The sequence below is a fragment of the Ovis aries genome, chromosome 8 (genome assembly GCF_016772045.2).
Source record: "Ovis aries strain OAR_USU_Benz2616 breed Rambouillet chromosome 8, ARS-UI_Ramb_v3.0, whole genome shotgun sequence".
NCBI lineage: Eukaryota > Metazoa > Chordata > Mammalia > Artiodactyla > Bovidae > Ovis > Ovis aries.
In genome coordinates, this window is record NC_056061.1 from 25,980,758 (window position 1) to 25,996,451 (window position 15,694).

General features: G+C 43.3%; 1 protein-coding gene and 1 pseudogene across 12 annotated transcripts in view; both read left to right on the top strand.

Annotated features, from left to right (window-relative positions):
- The window catches only part of FYN (FYN proto-oncogene, Src family tyrosine kinase), a 216,006-nt gene that overhangs the window by 100,010 nt on the left and 100,302 nt on the right, over positions 1-15,694 (top strand). The window lies entirely within an intron of this gene.
- Positions 14,914-15,013, top strand: LOC114116261 (U6 spliceosomal RNA; annotated as a pseudogene).

The following is a 15,694-nucleotide window of genomic DNA, read 5'->3' on the forward strand; positions in this document are numbered from 1 at the left end:
GCAAAGTGATTCATACACATATTCACATATATATACATTCATATATTTTTCATGTGTATACATGTTCGTATATATTTTCATGTGTGTATATATATACACACTCTTTTTCGTATTCTTTTCCATTATGGTTTATCACAGGATATTGAATTTAGTTCCTTATGCTATACAATAGGACCTTGTTGTTTATCTATCCTATACATAATAATTCAAATCTACTAATCCAATCTCCCAATCCCTCCCTCCCACTTGGCAACCACAAGTCTATTATCTATGTCTGTGAAAAGCAGTTATTCTGGATAACAGAACACCCTTGTTTGGAAACTGGACATGTGCCATTGAGGTCAAGCCAGCAAAAGGTGTGCGTGTCTTCCAGAAGAAGAGACGTTGAAGAGGGGCTAGTCACCCCGTTTGCTATCACAAGAGATATCCCAGCTGGTCACCACAGTCCCTTCTCCAGCGTCTACTGCATAGCAAGCAGGGGAAAGCCTCAAGGCATTTGCCTCCTTCTCTCACCCTGTCAACCTGTTCTTAAACCAGCTTAGTGAATTTAACTCCCCTGCCTGCCACCTTTACAGCCAGATGTGGTCACATTGTTTTAGCTTTGTTCAGTTTGAGAGCTAATGTTATTTTGAATCAAAATGATGAGAAGAGAAAGAACAGGTCAGAAGGAGATGGTACCCTTGGTTTAGGTCTCAGTTACCATGTTGAGGCTCTCGTTTCCAAACCTTTCTTTGGACTTTTATGTCTATACTTACTATTCAGGCTTCACAAAGATTCAGTTACTGGACAGACTTTTTTTTAACTACAATCCATATTTATTCACATTTCATCTATTTATCTATTAATTGAAGGATAATTACAGAATTTTGTTGGTTTCTGCCAAACATCATCATGAAGGGCAGAAATATTTGCGCTTTAATTAAAAGAATTTGGCTTTAGGTGGGGCCCTTTACCGGAAGTTAGGGAGAATCAAGCATATTACTGAGATGAGCTCATGGTTAAGGTTGGGTGTCCAGAGGTGGCAACCCTCCAGTTTCAGGGCCTCAAAGAGATGGACATGGCCTCAGGAGTTGTCTGGTCCAGTCTTCCATTAACAAAAAAATAAAACTCTTCTCCAGAATTCTTGACAGAGGGTAGTTCACATTCTTTCAGAGGTGGGGTTTGCTACTGCACAGAGGAGCTTTCTCCAATTAAAAAGCAATTAAGGGCACAGGGAAATTTAAAGGGGTGAGAAAATTGTGCTAGCCTTGACTGTACTGATATTTATACAACTGTAGACTTTTGTGAAAACTCACCCGGCTATACAACAAAAAGGGTGAATTTTGCTATAGTTAACTAAACCTTAATTTTTTTAATGGGGAAAAGGACGAGCAACTAGATAAATACCTGGACATTAGCTCAAATTATTACAAAGAAAGAAAAAGGGAAGGAGAGGAGGAGGGAGGGAAGAAAAGCTATCTAGACCTTCTATTAATCTACAGTATGTGCTCGAGGGAACAGGACTTGGTCTTCTTGCTTCTTCTTTTCAGTGTCTGGACAGTACCTGGCCTGCAGAAGGCCTGTGCTGAGTATTTATTAAATCATCGAGGCCCCTGAGTCACTCTCTAAGCAGATGGAGACAAGCTCACTTACTTTCCCACACACCACCCACTGGATATTTGAAGATGCTCTCCTTCCTCATTCTTCTCTGGGCTGAGTTTAAACCGTCTTTGTTCGTTGACTCTTCATCTCCTGTTGTGATTTTCCTTTCTCACCCTGCCAGGCGCCGCTCCTGATTTGCTCCCTACGGGTGGTCTGGGGCTAAAAACGCAGCCTCTGAGGGGATCTGGACCCCAGAAGAAATACAGTGGGTTCCCACTTCTGTAGACGGTGTTAATACACAGCAAGCCTTATCCCCTTCCTTACTAAGGGCTTGGTAACTGGATCGTGAAGGATTTCTTACCAGTAGTCTTCTAAGAATGGAGCTCCTAAAAGTAGGGAGGCTAGTGGTCCATCCAAGAGATCAGGTGGCAGCAAACCCAGCCTTATCAGTGTGTTGACTGAAATGAAGCCAGGTCCTGCCCCTGGTTTGAGACAGCAGCGGTGCTGTTTATAAGTCTTTCTGGGCAGTACTGTATTACAGGTCCCACTTCTTCACCATGAGTCATAGCGAGTTAGAAATTCTGAAAATTAAACTTATAGGTGCCATGAAAAATCTAGACTTTTTTTTTCCCCTGGCAATGCCAGGGGAAGATGTATAAATAGGTAAACAGAGAGCAGTATTTCTCAACCAGGGTTGTTTTTGTCCTTGCAGAGGACATTTAGCAATGTGTGCAAGACGTTTTTTGTTGCCACAATGGGGGAGGGTGGGTATGTACTATTGGCGTCTAATGGATGGAAGCCAGAGATACTGCTAAAGACCCTAAAATGCACAGGACACGCCCCCTACACAGCACATACACACGGGACACGCCCCCTACACACACACACATGCATGCACACACACACACACACACACAGAGAAATGATCCTGCCCAAGATGTTAATAGTTCTGAGGCTGTGAAACCAATATGGAAATAATAATAATTTTTTAAAAATCAAAAGTACTCATTATTTTGAAGGTTTAAATTTTTTAATGTTTTGACATTTAATTAAATGTAAATATATAACCAGAAAATATAAAGAAATTTGTTCAAAGAATAACAAATCTGAAAGGGCTCCTAAGAGGCTACATCACCACGAACTCCAAGCCAGAAATGATCTAAATGAATTCAGACAGATGGGTGTCTGAAGACATATCCTAAGGACTGTCAGCTAAAGCTGAAAACGAGACTCACACAGCTCGGTTCCAGCATTCACACAAAAGAGACTGGCTCGTGTTTTAAATTTCAGCCCGGCTTCTTCAGATGTGTTTGTCTTCAGATGACCTCTGAGATGAGGCGGTATTTCAATCTGGGTTAGCCCATCCTTTTGAATCAAGGGTGTGATTCTGGTGTGATGAGAATGTGCTTAGGGAGGAGAGAGATCTCATTACAGATGATTGGGATTGGGTATTTTGGTACTCAGGGCTGTTTATTTGCATCAATTTCCTAGTGACAGTACAATCTGGTTTAACTGGGAGTCACTGTGAGCTTGTGTAGCCCGATACGGCTACATTTGCCGAAGCAGGGAGATTAAAGCAACATATGTCAAGTTGTGATATAGAACAATCCACTTGAAAAGACTTTAATTATAGGGCCTATTTTGGGAGGGTAACTGTGCTTTTTGTGAGGTGTATTTTGGGATCCGCTAACCCAACTTCAAGGCCAGTAATATCTTCCCAGAAAGGGTGTGGTTGTGTGCTTGTTGCCTAAATATTTTCTTACCCAAAGCTTTGGTATTTGGTACTTTCCTTCGACTTTACTCCCCTTCATTTTTCTTTTCCTGATAATCTTTCCTCTAGCAAGAATGCTATGAAAATGCATTCTGGGAAGCTAGAGAAGAGAAGGATGAAAGGTCTCATTTAGATAGCCAAGTCCAGAGATTTAGGGGAGTTACGTTATCAGTCTGCTGTTTTTAAGACGAATAGAGTTTGGAGGAATGTCCCAAGTAATAGTAAGCAGAATCACAGGAGACTATAAAAACTACACGTACTGTATGTGTCTATTAGCAGAACTACACACTTAAAACTGCTTGTTTCCAGTGCCGCTTTTCCAACCCATGGCTAGTTCTTGTGGGCCATTTATCTGGTTTTACTTTTGTTCTTTGAGATTCTTGCCTTTTTCCAGCCCTGCCTCTGGTGCCTCAGGTGAATACGTGTGTGTGTGTGTGTGTGTGCGTGCGTGCGTGCTGGGCGGGGGCGATGGGGAGGGTGGGGCATTGTCTTCCTGCCTCGCTCTTCAGGTGGCTCCCACACTAACCTATGTGAACCGCAGCTCGATTCTCGGCTTTATCAGGGCGTACAGATTGCATGCAGCAGCCCTGCCCAGCCTCTCAGATGCCCTTTTGTGAGCATCTCTGGAAGCTTTAAAGAACAGAGTGGTATGACCTGTTGAAAGCCAGCCCTGTGCATGCTGGCCCTGCTCTGGTGTGCATGAGAGCAGGTGCAAGATTGAGCAGATGCATCAACCTTGTACTCTTGATCTTTGAAGTAATTCCCATCATCAGTTATCCCTTGCTCTCTAAGAGAAGTGTTCTTCTGTCTCCAGGTCAGTTTTGGCGCCGTCCTAAACCAGCCTCATTGAAGCTGAATTGAGGCTGCCCTCCTGCGTGTCTGCCCCAATAGTTCACGTACTTAGAATCTACTCTAAAATTCACACTGTTGTGTGGTTGTTACCTCCAGCAACACTTGTATACCAGAATTTCCCACTTATGGAGGGAAAACATTTTCAGAATAAGTAGCTGACAAGTATTCTAGTACATGACTGGAGAGCTGACATTGTGTCCTGTATCTCACCTAGGATCCAGCTGATGGGACCCACCCACCCCCCAAGCCCTGACAGGGTGCCCACATGTGAATGCACATGATGATACCATTTGTATGACCCACTTAGGTTCATAAGAAGCTGCCACACATTTGCTCCTCCCAAACCACTTCTTAGGTGGTGGAGCAGGTGCCATGCCCAGATAAAATCTGATGCTCAGAGACTATAGCCTTAGTCTCAGGCAGGGGGCGTTTGGGAGTGTGGACCTGTTTGTTATCCTGCCCTCAAAGAGAAAGTAACTACTGGCATGTGGAGAGACATGGGTGGGGCAGGGGTGGTACGTGTCCTGCCGTGTCTGGGACAGCCTGCCCAGTGAAGAACTGTCCCCAATGCAGCATGCGCTGCGGCCCTGCTGAGAAGCACTGCTCTGAGGCTGAGTGGCTGCTATACAGCAGACTGGGGCTCATGCCCACTCCCTCTCAATCCAAGGTCAATATGTCCCTCTGCACGTTGGAGGCATCACAGAATTCATTCCCCCTTCTTTGGGAGCACGCACTGCAGTGAAATTGAACTCAGAGTAGCTGTTCCTTGGATTGTGCCATTGCTGCTATAGCGCCAGACCTCCGCTGCAGCATCCTGCAGGGGAGGCAGCCTCTCTGGGACCTCTGTGCCGGGCATTCCTCTGTCTGTGCCCAGCACAGAGAGAGACTGTGTGTGTATTCTCTTCGGAAGAGACCAAGGAGGATGCTCCACCCAAAGCCTTTGACCTCGTCTTACTGGCTCACAAACCATCCACAGGGGCAATTAGGTTTCAGTGTTAGGAGTTTTTGATATGATAGCTTAGGCTTCCTCTCTACCTGCTGCACTTCTACAGCCTGTTGGAGCTTTGTTTAAAGTTTGGTTTTGATGTCGGCCAGCAAAGAAGCCAAGACGGTGGCTACATCAGTTTGAATGAGCACACATGAAAGTTGATTAACGTGGTAAAAATAAAACCATGTCGAATGAAAAGGCACACAGTGAAGCTGACTTGAATATCAACGTTGAAGGGGTTATGTGAAGGGGAGGAAGTGATAGTGTCTGATCTTTCTTTTTCTTCTTTCCTGGCTTTCCCCTCCTTCTCTCTCTTCCAGATTCTATCTCAATTTTTTATTTTGAAAACTTTCAAACCTACTGGCTTGGGAGAATGATAAACACCTGTATATCCTTTATTTAGATTCACATGGTAGTCTACATTTGCCATATTTACCTTCTTTATCCCAATATATGTAATACATATAATAATATGTAACATATGTAATATATGATATATATTATATGTAGTATATGTTATATAAATTTTGCAAAACCATTTGAAAGTTGCAAACATCTTGACCCTTTGCCTCTGAACAGTTCACCATGTATCTCCTAAATATAAGGACTTTCTTCTATATAACCACAATGCTATCAGCTAATAAGAAATAAAACAATAATTCCGTAATATTATCTAATACTCAGTCCCTATTCAAACTTGTCCAGTTGTCCTCGGCTGGCTGTGGTATAGAATGTCCCGCCTTCTGAATTCGTCTGTTCCTTTACAGGGTTATTTACCTTGCTCCTCACTTCCTGAAAGTTGTTAAGTCTGGAGGCTTGACATGAGAGGCAGGTGAGACCTCTTTTGGGAAGAATTCTTCATAGGCAGTATTCCATCCTTGTCACGTCACATCAGGAGGCAGATGCTGTCAGCTTGTCCCTCATCCCCAGTGCTCAGTCAGATCTCATAGATCAGGTGGTAACCAGACCTCACCAACGTCCAGAAGCACTTAGAGTCAGTAAGGCATCTGTGGGCTGGTACCTGGGTCCTTTGTCAGCATCGTTCCCCCACCTACCTTTCATCCAGAGATCTGAGTATCAATAATCCTAGCTTGCATCAATTATCACACTGGGATAGTGTCTGATCGTTTTTATCCTTTGCTTTCACTTCCTCAGTTCTTTATAGTGAATGATCTGGGCCTTCATATTTTTCAGTGATGACTTTTAAGCCACTTCTTGGTAGTCAGCTTGATTTTGCTGTGATAATAGATTATGCTAAACATTTTCCTTTCTCACCTTCAGAATAGGGAGTAACTTGAGCAGAGCAGTTACAGCGTACAAGGACCACACACACAGACTCCTTACCTGTAGAACTCCTTTCACTTTTTTCCCTCACAACAGCTCAGACTAGCAAGCAAAGTGACTTGCTCAGGGTCACCCAGCTCCTGCAGTGGAGCCAAGATAAGCAGATTTGTCAGAGTTTCCCACTCATTCATGTTCCCTCCGACCCCCAACCCTGGCTATGTCTCCCACCCTGCAGTTCTTGCCTTAGATGAATGCCTGCCTGACTGATGGGTCCGTGAACAGGGAAGATCAGTGAGGGAGGTGCAGGAGAAACGCCACCCTAAAAGGGCCAGGTGCCACAGGGTTTCTGACAGAGGTGGCTCAGTACCACCAGAGATCTCCATCTGTGTGTTTACCATTCCAACTGTTTAATATTGGCAACTAATTTATATATTCTGGTACTTTTTCAGCCAAGTCGTCAGTTTTCTCCACCAGCACGGCTGCTGGCTGAGACTGTCTTGACTCAGCCTGGTTTTGCTTAGAAATGGAATTCATGGTTTTTCTGTTTTTAACACCCTTTTTAAAACGGGTATTACTATTCTTGAGATGGGATGCTTTTTTGATTGGGGGGAGTGTTTGAATTTTGAAGAGGGAAAGTGGGTCTTCAGGGAAGTTTTCTTTAATTGATACATTGTTATAAACCCTTCATTTTATAGGATTTTCTTTTTCACTCAATCACCACAGTTCATTACTGAACTGCACTTTCACACAGATGGTTTCAGAGAGCTAGAACAGATGTGGGGTGGGGATTGGGGAAGGGGCAGGTGCCCCCCAATAGGTAAGACTGCTGGCTGGCTTCCCTGGACCAGGACAGGGGAGATCAGGCTGTTCAGTTTCTGAGGATCAGCCCTCCACGTGTACACACACAGCAAGCCAGCAGCTCCTCAGACATAAACACAGACACACTGAACAAAAATGGGATTTCTTAACTAGTAGGTTAATAGCACAATCATAGATGTTTCATTCATAGCTCTGAAGGAAAGCAAATACACTTCCCTCTGAATATCATCTGTAGAATTTTTTTTTCCCCAAAAAATGTTCTCCGAGTCTTTGCAGGGCAGTGAAGTCTGTCTGTTTCACCCATCATGTACTCCTTGTTCTCGTGTTTATTTAACTGTGTTAAGGAGTCACAGAACCTGCAAACTTGTTCCTATGAGAAGAGCTGAAGCAGAACTGACAGACAAACAGCAGGACTTCTCAGGATGGGCCTCAGTTGCTGTAGTGCTGCTGAGGATAAAGACCTCTTAGGTTAATTCTAAGTGTTCCTAGCAGAATGACTCCTGAGTTGGGAGCAATGGGGAATGATTGTAGGTAAAGACCTTCTCTGGTCTTACTTCCTCATGCAAGAGCTTATTCCTGCCCTCCCATTTTACCAGATTAGTAACCTGAGGCACAGAGAGGTTGAGTCCTGTCCAGGTCAAACCAAATTAGTAGCCTGGGTCTTTTGTGATTGTGACTCAGGTTTCCTAATGCTAAAAATTTCAGTCAAGTGGTGCTTCACCCCATGTGTCATCTTATTGTCAGCAATGTTTATTTCCATGCAAACCCTCCATAACTCAGCTTACCACCACCAATAATGTTTAACAGGTGAAGAAACCAAAGTCCAAGTCAGTGTTGTTCAGACGCAGAAATAGAAGACAAGGAGCATGTGTAATTATAATTTTCCAGTAGCCATATTGAAAGAAAGTAAAAAGAAACAGGTGGAATTAATTTTGATAGTGTACTTTAACCTAATAGATATCTAAAATATTAACATATCACCATGTAATCAATGTTCAAAATAACTGGAATTTTTGTAGCAAGTCTTTGAGATCTCAGTGTGTACTTTACACTTTAAACAGTACATCTCAATTTAGCCATATGTCAAGTATCCAGCATGGCTAGTGGCTCCCATTATCGGGCAGCAAGGCAGTGTGGTGGCCCAAGGTCATACCTAGCTAGATTCTTTAAGTCTCTTAAGAAAAACTTCAGCAGCTTTTTTCTTCTCCCCCTAATCTGAGGCCACATATTTCTGTCCTCTTTGTGTCACTTTTTCCCCAGCTAACTCTAATTACAGGGGATGCTTGGTTTGGCCATAACCACAAGCTCAGCAGTTTTCCACCAGTCCTGGCGGCTGGTGAGACCAGCACACTCTGCCTTGTAAATGATAGTGTGAAGCATTCTTCCAAATTTCTCCACAGCAGTTTCCATGATTTCCTTTCTCTTAGGAATAGCTCAGTGGAATTTTGCAAAGCCAGGGAGATTTTTTTCAATGCATCCTTTCTTAAAAACCCATTCTAATCAATGAATGAGTCTTAAAATACTTGCTATCTAGTAGGCTCCCCACGACCTCAGCAAACCAAAAAATCATCACACATTTTTTATCTGTTTCTATAGTGAGATACCTATGTTAATGCATGATGGCTTATTTTCTTTTTGAACTAATCAAATATTTCCCCAATATATCAGTCCCATTTTGAGCATTATTTACAAAGACACTGAGAGCGTTATTTGCGGTGAAACATTAGTAAAAATCAGATTCCATTTCCACTCAGTGTCAAGTCTCTGGCCACTTGAAGTATTAGCCTGTAATACCTCCCAGAAACAGAAATGTCAGAAGAATGGTGACAGGCTCCTGGAGTTTGTTATGATGGACTTCCCGCAAATAGAAATCCTGATTTGTAAAAATCTAAATCATAGTGCAGGAGATCCAGGTTCGATCCCTGGGTCAGGAAGATCCACTGGAGAAGGGAATGGCTATCCACTCCAGTTTTTCTTGCCTGGAGAATTCCATGGACAGAGGAGCCTAGCAGGCTATAGTCCATGGGGTCGCACAGAGTTGGACACGATGGAGCTACTAACATTTTCCCTTTTTTTTTCCAGGAAAAAGATTGTCCCCTGTTCTTAATTAGAAGCCAGCCCTCCACATGTTCCAAAATTCTCAGTTAAGAATAGAGAAAATAATATGTTATCCTGTGGCCTTGTCTACTAATTGAAGAATGGCCCCATAAAACCAAATAAGTGTATTTCCCCTGATCTCCTGCATGCTGTCTTCTTTAGATTTTGGCCTGATGTCCGTTTCTCTTATTCACAGACCCCCTGAAATCTGTCATTTAAAACACTTTAGATGTAAGGTTGCATTTAGAATCAGAACAATAAGTTACAAGGGCTGTTTCTTCTCATTTGACTACTCTCCTGTAGTGATGCTCACTTTGACTCCCAAATCACAGTCCTCTTATTCCCTCTGATTTGGAAGTATTTTTATGTCTTTGAGTGGATAGCTCATGTTCATTTCAGAATGTCATTTAGTAGCCACATTTCTGCTAAATAACCAGAAATTATGCTTGACCCTAGCCAAGAAGCTGAGCACCTAGATTTTGCTTCCAAGTATGGTGCGGAGTAGAAATGTTTTCGTTTCATCTTCAATATTAATAGTAGACTGAGAGTGATGGATGGGCCTGGATATGAGGAAAAGAAAGGAAACGTAGATTGCAGTGGCAGACCATCATCTGCTGAAGGGATTCTTGACCTGGGGTTTTTATCAGAACCACCTGAGAAGCTGTTAAAAATCCTGGTGTCCAGGCCCTGCTGTCAGAGCTCCTGAGGACATGACCCAAGCAAGTGTACAAGGACCATCTGCTCTTCCTCAGCTGCATTTGTTGTGAAAATTAAGGGAGAAATTTACTCTATGAAAAGCATACCTCATTGAACTTTGTTGTTCAGTCACTTAGTCTAGTCCAACTCTTTGCAAGCCGATGGACTGCAGCACACCAGGCTTCCCTGTTCTTCACTATCTCCCAGAGCTTGCTCAAATTCATGTCCATTGAGTTGATGATGCCATCCAACCATCTCATCCTCTGTCACTCCCTTCTCCTCCTGCCCTCAATCTTTCCTGGCATTAGGGTCTTTTCTAATGAGTCGGCTCTTTACATCAGGTGGCCAAACTTCCTATCCTAAAATACATGTATACATTGAAATGTTTGATACCCACCATGGAGAATATTTTGACTGTCATGTGCTCTGGGGTCTGAAGATAAAGCTCACAGTTGAAACAATCATTCATCCACTCAGTCAGCATTTAAAGGTCAGTGCCCAGTGTTGTTCCTGCCCTGGGGAAACAGAGACACAGCACATGTCCTGAAGCATTTTGTGTTATGGATGAGATCAATATCCAATATCTGGCATCACCAACTTGATGGACGTGAGTTTAAGCAAGCTCTCAGAGTTGGTGATGGACAGGGAAGCCTGGCGTGCTGCAGTCCACAGGGTTGCAAAGAATTGGACACGACTGAGCGACTGAACTAAATGTCCAACAATTACGACGCAGAGTAAAGTGTAATGAGAGTGTCTGCAGAGCAAAAAGAGAGGAGACCCCCACAAACATATGCACACATTCTCAGTCCTACCCCATTGCTTCCTTGAAGGTGGAAGGCGGTAGGCAGTGTGGGAAGGATTTACAGAGGGGCCAGAGAGCATGAGTCCTGAGGCTTGAGTAAAGAAGTAAAGAATATTCTGACTGTTTTGCAAAGGGATGGCTCTCAAATTTTGGTTCTAAAGTAAAACAAGGTCTTTATGACATCATTTGTCTTTTAAGGTGATTCAGCAGGCTTTGATGTGATTCAATTTGTTTATCCTGATCTATGTTGTCCCAGCCCAAGTCACATGGCTGACACATAGTAGGCGCAGTGGGTGTGCTGAGTCGAATTGGTGCTTCCAGTAGTTTAGCCTTTCCTCTGACAAACTGTTAAGACACAGTAGTATCCTAGGGAGGGTAATAATGCCAGTATATAATTTTCAAAATAGCACCCAAGTTACTTCTCCAAGTATTATTTCTAAAAGACTAAAAAAAAAAAAAATTGCTCTTAAAGGAGAGCACATTAAGAATATGTGAGTAGTTCCTGCTGGTACATGATTTTTATATTTTGGGAAGATTCACTCTTCTTTGTAACCTAATTTTTACTCTCTCTCATTCGTAAATGTATCTGAGGTTTTGGAAGAGCAACTGGGCCAAAAAGCCGATTGATCATGGCATTCCTTACTAAGTCTGTCATTAGTGTAAACAGAGAAAACAGCATTGTATTTTCCTAGATACTGAATACTTTTTCAGGATTTGGGGGGCAGAAAGTATTTGAGAGTAGCTGTTGACACTGCATTGAAAAAAATACAGCCAGTGCTGAGGAGCCTACTTACCCAGAGCAACTGTTCTCCCTGCACATTTTTGCAGCTTACGTGCATGCATGAAGCCACTTCAGTTGCGTTCAACTCTTTTGCAACCGTTTGGTCAGGCTCCTCTGTCCGTGGGATTCTCCAGGCAAGAATACTGGAGTGGGTTGCCAAGCCCTTCTCCAGGGGATCTTCCCTACCCAGGGATTGAACCCGCATCTCTTATGCCTTCTGCATTGGCAGATGGGTTCTTTACCACTAGCACCACCTAGAAAGTCCCTTTTGCAGCTTATGTCCCAGTTACCACCACTGATTACTTTGATGCTGCAGAGCATAACAGGGAAATCTGTGACCTTTTACCCCTGGTATAATAAGGAAGGAGAAGATTCAGCTCACATACTTCTTTGCTCGGAAAGCAGTATTTCTAGAGGTGCCCTGTGTGTTGGAATTTTTTGCTGTTAGTCTGTCTGCTTCCCAAGCCTAAAAACAATATGCACCCCAGCCCTGTTCCATTAAATAACCATTCTGGTTGGAAAGAAAGTAGATCATGCCACAGAAGCTGGGCCTGGGGTTTAAAATGGCAGGATGAGGTTTAAAATAGCCTCAGCGTGTGATTAAATCCAGTCGCTCCACTGCTGACCAGCTGTAGAGTCTTGGGCAAGTCACTCCACCTCTGAGAACCTCACTTTCTCATTTCCGAAATGGCAGTTAAAGATGAAAGCAGATAAGAAGCATGATGCTCACACAATGCCCGGCGCTAATACATGCTTCCTCTCTGTCAGGTCTCTTTACTTCCCCTCGTTAACATGCAGTTTGATCATTTTCTTGTTTAAAAACTTCTCAAGACTCGCCTTACCCTCTGATAAAGACCTTAATACTTTAGCCTGGCATTCATGGCCTTTTACCATCTGTCTGTCTCACCTCTCCACCACATCTCTTCATCTTATAGCAAAACCAGACCATCTCTGTGCCCTCAGTGGGTCTCAGGCACTCACTCTCTTCTTGGAGTGCCCTCTGCCCACCTCTTAAATCTAAATCCAGTCTGCTGCAAAGCTCATCTTTTTTTTTTTTTTTAATTGAGGTATAGTTGATTTACTGAATGTTGTGCCATCTCTGCTGTACAGCAGAGTAACTCAGTTATACACATATATATATTCTTTTTTAAATATTCCTTTGCATTATGGTTTATCCCAGGAGACTGAGTATAGTTCCTTGTACTGTACAGTGGAACCTTGTAGTGTAACCATTCTAAATGTAATAATAGTTTTGCATCTATGCAAGGCTCATCTTAAATGCCACTTCCTCCTAGTCCCTCAGACTGGAAAATTCACCTCCTTGTCCAACCTTGTCTTTCTCATCACAGGTGCTCAGAGAGTTTTTTCCCCTGGTGAGCCTTCTCTTCTTTTTCACAAGGCCTGCGGATGGCCATCTTCTTCTCTGTGCACATGCATCCTTCATGTGTCTTCCTCTTATAAGGACACCAGTTCCAGGGACTAGGGCCTTACCTTTATGACCTCATTTAACCTTAATGAAAAGACCCTGAAGCTGGGAAAGATTGAAGGCAGGAAGAGAAAGGGGAGACAGAGCATGAGATGGTTGCACAGCATCATCGACTCAAGGGACATGAGTTTGAGCAAACTCTGGGAGATCTGAAGGACAGGGAAGCCTGGCATGCTGCAGTCCATGGAGTCACAAAGAGTCAGACACAACTGAGCAACTGAACAGCAACAACTTCTGTATAAGCTTGATCTCCAAGTACAGACATGTTGAAGATTAGGGCTTCAACATGCGAATTTTGAAGGGACGGGATTCAGTTACATATGGGTATAAAAGTCCAGCTGGATCCTCTGAGGGAGTGTAGGGGGCAGGGGGGGCGGTGTGGGTGTGTGTAATTTCCCCCTGCTACTAGCCTTCTTCTTCTCTACCCTCATTGCGGAGTACCACAGGGAGGCAGCCACTGTGTTCTTCCCCTGGGTCTCTAGCCTTGGCCAGCCCAGTACCGCTGCTCCCCCGCCATCCCGCCCACAAAGAGCCCGCTTCCGCCCTCACCAAGGGCTCCGGAGACCTGCACTGCCTCACGCAGCGGTCCCATCACAGCCCCCTCCTGGTTGCCCACAGCCAGCCAGGGAGAACAAGAGAGAATAAGCCCCAGCAGGAAAGGGAAGGAATTAAGGGACCGAAGCAGAAGGGTGACTCTTTTGTCTTAAAGGAAAGAAGTGAAGCTTTTCCTTTCACTTCTCTGTTAAACATTGTTCACGGGCTATTTTTTCCGCCACATTTCTCAGGTCTGAAAACCACTGAGGCATCCCTTAGCTCTACAAGTTTAGACAGTTGATAAGTGATGTGAGAGAATGCAGTCTAATTGGGTCCTTCGTTAACCCACCCCTGACTTACAGAGGGAGGTGATTTGGTTACAAACCGTTTTTACTCTGCTCAATCAGGGGTTCCACGTGCTGTCAATCTGCTTGTAAATTAGCTGGAGGCACAAGCTTTGCATTATGCAAAGTATTTATTCTTGCAGTTAATATGCTGGAAAGTGTGGTTTCACACGTTTCTTCTGATACAAAGGTTCTCACCCAGTAGTGAACCAGTCACCTGGGGAGCGTGTACAAAGTGCCAAGTCCATCCTTCCTCCTCCCCACCTCCACCCCATGAGAGTGTAAGTGTGAGAATGAGAGGACGGGGCCTCCCTAACCCTACCCTGGAAACCCCGGAGTCATTGCTTCTTTCTTTCTTACTTCCTCAGAGATTTCTTGCTAATTTTTTTCAAATATAGGATTCTTTTTTTAATTCTTGACAAAACCCAGGAACTAGTTTGTTTTTTATTGTTTTATGATGGAAAGCTTCAAATTTACAGAAAGTAGACAGTGTCACGTAATGGACCGCATATCACCCAGCTCCAGTGATCATCCACATTCTGCTATTCTTGCTCTTCTGTGCCTGGATTATTATTACTTTCTGACGAATTCAATTTTATTTCCCAGATAAGGAAAAAAGTGTAATCTGCGAACTAAAAGTTGGTTACATGTCCTTGCAAGTGTTTCCCCCACTTTTCTGCATTTACTCCTCGCAGCAGTCCCAGGCATTGTTACCCGCATTTTATAACCTTGGAAATGGAAGCTCTCAGAAATCACACACCTGCCAGGCCCTCAACTAGTAAGTGCTCAAGTAGGGTTCACTCCCAGAGGCATCTGAGAAGTCTGCTTTTCCCCCTAAGCTACACCTTAGAAGAATAAGGACCGTAAAAAATAAGTAGGTCCAGCACAGCACATATACTAAAATTGGAATGATACAGAGAAAATTAGCATGGCCCCTGTGCAAGGATGACACAAATTCGTGACGCGTTCCATAATTTTTAGGGAGGTGGGAGGGGGATTCAGGATTGGGAACTCATGTACACCCGTGGCAGATTCATGTTGATGTATGGCAAAACCAATACAGTATTGTAAAGTAAAATAAAGTAAAAATAATAATAAGTAGGTCCAGGTTTCACATATGGACAGATGTACAACTGTATAATAAAGCAAATACCATTTAATGTTAATATCAGAAGCTAGATGGTGTTAGGGCATTCAGTGTAAAATCATTTAAACTTTGTGTTTGAAGTTTTTCACAATAAAATATTGGTGGTGGTGGGGAATTTCAGTAGAAGCAGACTTTGTCTTTCTCATCAAGCAGGACATAAACAAGCTAGTTTCAGATACCCATTCTATGGATATCTGTTCAAAAGACACAGATTGGAAACTTCCTTGAATTTTAATCTTAAAAATAGCAAGCCAGTGATAGAAATTACCTGGAAATGACCTTATCAACATTCCCTGGTGAGGTCTTAGAGAACTCAGAAAACTAGATGCCTTAACTGTGAGAGGGACATGATGATAGACAGTTCTCCAGTTCTGGTCACTTAGGTGGGATTCAGTCATTTACCCAAAGTGACATTTTACATAGTAACATACATCCTGCATGTTGAAGCGCTTCCTTAGTGCAGAAGAACATAACTTTTTTACACTACTTCACAAACACAGCTACTTAACACC